Source organism: Triticum aestivum, chromosome 3A (assembly GCF_018294505.1).
Source record: "Triticum aestivum cultivar Chinese Spring chromosome 3A, IWGSC CS RefSeq v2.1, whole genome shotgun sequence".
Lineage (NCBI taxonomy): Eukaryota > Viridiplantae > Streptophyta > Magnoliopsida > Poales > Poaceae > Triticum > Triticum aestivum.
The window spans coordinates 139,381,404-139,388,102 of NC_057800.1; positions in this window are offsets into that span (position 1 = coordinate 139,381,404).

Below are 6,699 nucleotides of genomic sequence, written 5' to 3' on the forward strand. Positions count from 1 at the left end.
CACTGTTTGCTGTAGTACATAGTAAAGATTACAAAATAATTTAGACTCGTCTGACTAGTACAAAATAATGTAGACACTTCCTGAAAAAAATTATAATGTAGACACTGTTCTTAATTTACTTTTCTTTCAGTGAATCAGCATTGGATGTGATGACCAGCTCGCGGATGAGGTCCTCTCTGCCTTTGAGGGCGAAACCAGCTCTTTCCCCTGCAAGTACCTTGACTTGCCGCTCTCCCTGGGAAGACTCAGGCGTATTGATGTTCAACTGCTCATCGATAAAATTGCTGCCAAGCTGGCCGGCTGGAAGGGAAAACTGCTCACCAAGACTGCAGTGCTCACCTCCATCACCATCTACTACCTTACAATGTTTGCCCAATCTAAGTGGCTCATCAAACGCATTGACAAGCTCCGGAGAGGGTTCCTTTGGCGCGGCGAGGACGAAGCTGCTGGAAGCCATTGTGTAGTGAATTGGAAACAAGTGTGTTCCCCGAAATGATTTGGGGGCCTGGGCATCAAGAATCTGGAGCTCTTCATCCGGTCTCTCCGGCTTCGCTGGCTCTAGAACTCTTGGAGACTGGATCCATTGCGACCTTGGATCGGCTCCCGAATGCCATGCTCTGTTAACCTTGCCCTGTTTAACGCTGCAGCTTCAATCACTCTTGGCAACGGAAGATCGACCAAATTTTGGCCCTCTTGCTGGCTTAATGGTTCAGCCCCAAAGAACATTGCCCCCAACCTTTACAGGCTCGCGTGGAGGAAGAATGGGTCGGTTGCAGATGCACTAGCCAATGGCAACTGAATGAGAGGGTTGCAAAGGCTGACAACAACTACTGACCTTCACTGTTTCTTTTCCCTCTGGCAACATATTCAGCAAGTCAACCTCAATGATGAACCTGATGCAATCTGCTGGAAGACCTCATCATCAAATCACTACTCTGCCTCGTCAGCATACGACCTTCAGTTCTTGGGCCCCATCAACCGACCTGCCCTGGAAAAAATCTGGTATATCAAGTCTGAGTCTGAAGAAAAAGTGAAATTCTTCACTCGGCTGTTGGCGCAGAACAGGCTGCCCACCACCGACCGGCTGCGAGCCACAGGCTTTGACATCGACGACAGATGTTCTCTCTGCGATCAGACTGCTGAAAGTGATGTGCACTTGTTTTGCCACTGCCCCTTCACTTCTGAAGTTTGTTTCAAGCTGTACTGCACCCTGCAACCCAGTCAAAATGCTGCTGAAATTTTCAACAACATGCACTTTCCCACTGCTCAGGAGTGGTGGGCTTATCATGTTGGAATTTTGCTAGTAGGCCTTTGGCCCAAAGACCAATTAAAATTCTGAAATTCTCTTGGCCCATTCATGCACACGTGTGAGTGAAGTGAGTGAGGCTAAAGTTTAGTCCCACCCTGGAAGTTGAGAGAGAGTTGCACCTCTTTATAAGGTGAGTTCTTCTACCACTTGTATGAGTATGAGAAGAAGAGACCTACACGCGCGCTCGCCTCGCCACGCCACGCCTCGTCACGACGCGCCGCGGGTTGCGGGATTGAGCCGAGCCGAGGACAGAGCTATGCACGTTGTCTATATTTTTGCTGCATGGTAAAATTAATGAGTCATTAATTAATAATTAACGGACACGTTAATTACTGAACCGTTTCCGATTCTTTTGGATCATGACGACTCGGACGTGGGGTTTACTCCCACGACCTACCCGGCCCACACTATATAGTCAGGCAGACATCTACCCTAGCCGCTGCCGCTTCGTATGGTTTCTCACCACCGGTCCAGATCATTGCGCCGCCAAGCAAGTCTTCTCCATCCCTCCTTCCGGCGTGCACCGCGAGAAGGGACAGCAGGCCTCCGGAACCCCGCCTCTCGTGATCCTGTACGGGAGAGGGGCGATCAGGTTTTTGAGGAGCGCACTCGCGCGACTGCTGGCAGCGACGACTTCGCGAACGACGACTTCTTCCGCGACCTCGGCAACTTCATCCTCGATGACATGGGCGACAACGTCAACGCTGGCGGTGCTGCACCCGCTGCACCGTATGTGATTCTATCATTCCTGTTCGAGATCGTGGTAGAATTCATGTTTCTAGTATGTGCCCTAGATGTGATATGTTCATCTGCTATGCTAGTTCGCATGATTAGTTTAATCTCTGCTGTTGTGGTCATGATTTATCTTCTGTTTATTCGGATTAAATCTTGTAGTAATTTGCTCATATTTCCAACAATCCAAAAACCTAATTATAGGCAATTTACTCCGAGTGGTTTTGCTGCGCATCTGAAGTCGCCTGCCTTTAAAGGGGTGCAATATAAGAGGTGGCGCACGAGAGCAGTCTACTGGTTTCAGACCATGGGCTGCTATGATGCCACCAAGGGCAAGCCTGGGGGCGATCTTAATCCAGCACAGCTGGAAGCTTTTGAGAAGATCGATACCCTCTTTAAAGGCGCTCTTCTGGGTGTTCTTGATGACTCCATTGTGGATTTGTATATGTCGTTTGACAACGGCAAGGACATGTGGGCTGCGCTCAAGGCCAAGTTTGGTGCCTCGGACGCCGGCAGCGAGTTGTACATCATGGAGCAATTCTATGACTATAAGATGACTGATGAGCGCCCTGTTGTACAGCAGGCTCATGAGATACGGTCGCTCGCAAAAGAACTTGAGTACTTCAAGTGTGTGTTGCCGGAAAAATTTGTTGCCGGAGCCATCATTGCCAAACTTCCACCTTCGTGGAACAATTTTGCTACTTCCCTGAAACACAAGAGACATGAGTTTTTCGTTGCGGATCTCATTGGTACTCTTGATGTTGAAGAGAAGGCGAGAGCAAAGGACACACGTGCTCGAGTTGCTGAGGGAGGTTCTAGTGCCCACATGGTACAGAAGAAGAACTCCCAGCCCAACAAGTTCAAAAACAATAAGAACAAAACTCAGGGCAAAGGCAAGTTTGATACAAAGAACAAGCCATCACATTCTACCAACTTCAAGAAGAATTCTCATAAGAAGGGGAATGGACTTTGCCATGTCTGCGGTGATCCTAATCACTGGGCTCCAAAGTGTCATAACCGTTTTGAGGAGCGCAAACATGAGAAGAGCGGGAAGTCCGCTAATGTTGTCATCGGTGATACTAATATGAAGGAATCAGGGTACGGCATTTTTCCTACCATCCTTTCAGTATTTCAATCCCCTGATTGGTTAATTGACACCGGTGCCAATGTACATGTTTGTGCTGACGCCTCCATGTTTTCTTCTTACCAAGCAACAGGGACTTCACCCGTGCTGATGGGGAACGGGTCACATGCCATCGTTCGAGGTGTTGGTACGGTTGATCTGAAGTTTACTTCGGGGAAGACTGTGCGTCTGAAGAACGTTCATCATGTGTCGTCCATCAATAAAAATCTCGTTGGCGGTTCCCGTTTATGTCGAGATGGTTTTAAGTTGGTTTTCGAATCCAATAAAGTTGTAATTTCTAAGTGTGGACAATTTGTTGGAAAAGGCTATGAGTGCGGAGGCTTGTTCCGCCTATCTTTGTCAGATATTTGCACTAAAGTTATTAATAATGTTTGCCACAATAATGAGTCTGATATTTGGCATTCACGACTCTGTCATATTAACTTTGGTTGCATGACGCAGTTAGCCAATATGAATTTAATTCCGAAAATCTCTACTGTCAAAGGCTCCAAGTGCCAAGTATGTGTACAAGCTAAGCAACCTCGCAAGTCCCATAAGACTGCAGAGGCAAGAGACTTGGCGCCACTAGAGCTTATACATTCTGATCTTTGTGAGATGAATGGCGTGTTGACAAAAGGTGGAAAGAGATACTTCATGACGTTGATTGATGACTCCATTAGATATTGTTATGTGTATCTTCTGAAATCAAAAGATGAGGCTTTGACTTTCTTTAAAAACTATAAAGATGAGGCAGAGAACCAACTTGATCGAAAAATTAAACGGCTTAGGTCCAATCGTGGTGGAGAGTATTTTTCCAATGAATTTGATCTGTTTTGTGCGGAACATGGTATAATCCATGAGAGGACGCCTCCCTACTCACCCCAGTCAAATGGGGTAGCCGAAAGAAAGAACCGAACTCTAACTGATATGGTTAACACCATGTTAGACACTTCGGGTCTATCCAAGGAATGGTGAGGGGAGGCGCTAATGACTGTGTGTCATGTCCTAAACCGAGTTCCCACAAAGCGTAAGACCATGACTCCATTTGAGGAATGGGAAAGGAAAAGGTTAAAACTCTCTTACCTACGTATTTGGGGTTGTTTGGCGAAAGTCAATATACAAATTCCCAAGAAGCGCAAGCTTGGACCAAAAACCGTGGATTGTGTTCTTCTGGGCTATGCTTTTCATAGCATCGGCTATAGATTTTTGATAATAAAATCTGAGGTATCCGACATGCATGTTGGTACGATTATGGAATCAAATGATGCAACTTTCTTTAAGGACATATTTCCTATGAAGGATATGTCGAGTTCATCAAATCAGGAGATACCTACTCCATCTAGTGAGGAATTCACTGTAATTCCTGAACCCACCATTGCAATGGAACACGTTGAGAATCCTGTTGAGGTTAACAATGGAACTCCTGTGAGGAGTAAGAGACAGAGGACTGCAAAGTCTTTTGGTGATGATTTCATTATGTACCTCGTGGATGACACACCCAGGACTATTTCAGAAGCCTATGCATCTCCTGATGCTGACTACTGGAAGGAAGCTGTACGTAGCGAGATGGATTCCATCTTAGCTAACGGTACCTGGGAGATCACTGACCGTCCTTATGGGTGCAATCTTGTAGGATGTAAGTGGGTGTTCAAGAAGAAGCTTAGACCTGATGGCACGTTTGAAAAGTATAAGGCACGGCTTGTGGCCAAGGGTTATACCCAGAAATAAGGTGAAGACTTCTTTGATACTTACTCATCCGTGGCTAGACTGACCACAATTCAGGTGCTACTATCACTGGCTGCCTCACATGGTCTTCTTGTTCAATAAATGGACGTTAAGACGGCTTTCCTCAATGAAGAGTTGAAGGAGGAAATTTACATGGATCAGCCAGATGATTTTGTAGTACCTGGTCAGGAAGGAAAGGTGTGTAAGTTATTAAAGTCTTTATATAGCCTTAAACAAGCTCCTAAGGAGTGGCATGAGAAGTTCGAAAAAACATTAACTACTGTCGGCTTTGTAGTAAACGATGGTGACAAGTGCGTGTACTATCGCTATGGTGGGGGCGAAGGAGTTATTCTTTGTCTGTATGTCGACGACATATTGATCTTTGGAACCAAACTTGATTTAATCAAGGAGGTTAAGGATTTCTTATCTCGTTGTTTTGAGATGAAGGATCTAGGAGTAGCTGATGTTATCTTAAACATCAAGCTGTTGAGAGATGAGAATGGTGGGATCACACTGCTTCAGTCTCATTATGTGGAAAAGGTCTTGAGTCGTTTTGGGTATAGCGATTGCACGCCTTCTCCAACTCCATATGATGCTAGTGTGTTGCTTCGAAAGAATCGACGGATTGCTAGAAATCAACTGATGTATTCTCAGATTATTGGCTCGCTTATGTATTTGGCGAGTGCCACGAGGCCTGACATCTCTTTTGCTGTGAGCAAGCTGAGTCGGTTTGTGTCAAAACCGGGAGATGATCATTGGCATGCGCTTGAGAGAGTTATGCGCTATTTGAAAGGCACCGCGAGCTATGGGATTCACTACACCGGGTATCCAAGGGTACTGAAAGGTTATAGTGACTCAAACTGGATATCTGATGCTGATGAGATTAAGGCCACAAGTGGTTATGTTTTTACACTTGGTGGTGGCGCTGTTTCCTGGAAGTCTTGCAAGAAGACCATCTTAACGAGGTCAACTATGGAAGCAGAACTCACAGCATTAGACACTGCCACTGTTGAAGCAGAGTGGCTTCGTGAACTCTTGATGGACTTACCTATGGTTGAAAAATCAATACCCCCTATCCTGATGAACTGTGATAATCAAACTGTGATCGTCAAGATAAATAGTTCTAAGGACAATATGAAGTCCTCAAGGCATGTGAAGAGGAGACTAAAATCTGTCAGAAAATTGAGGAACTCCGGAGTTATTACGTTGGATTATATCCAAACGTCGAAAAACTTGGCAGATCCCTTCACAAAGGGTCTATCACGTAATGCGATAGATAATGCATCGATGGAGATGGGTTTGAGACCCACCGCATGAGTTGTCCATAGTGGTAACCCACTCTATGTGATCGGAGATCCCATAAAGTAGAAGTGGGAGACAAGCTGTTAGTCAGCTGGGAGGAGAGTATCCCTATATTAGCTATCTCACTCCGTGAAGATGCAATACTCTCCTGATCTGCATGGCAGGTTGATACTTATCTTAATGTGTTCCAAGTGGCTTATTCGGGTAAGCAGAGATGTTGTCCTGCAGAACATCTTCTGAGGAACACACATATATGAATTTGACTGTTAACGTCGCAGTCTGTGAGAATTGGGTGTTCTCTAATAAATTCATGAAAGGCCCTAGAGTATGACGTATACGCTCCACCCGCGGGGAAGCCTTGCGGCAGCCCAGTATCGATCAAGAATTTGTGTGAAACTAGTTTCACAGAAAACTTGTAGTTCAAGGCATAGTCCACTATTCAAGTTGTGATCTAGTGTAGTATAAATTTCTATGTGGAAGTTCAACTTCACAGTCTCCACTAAGCACC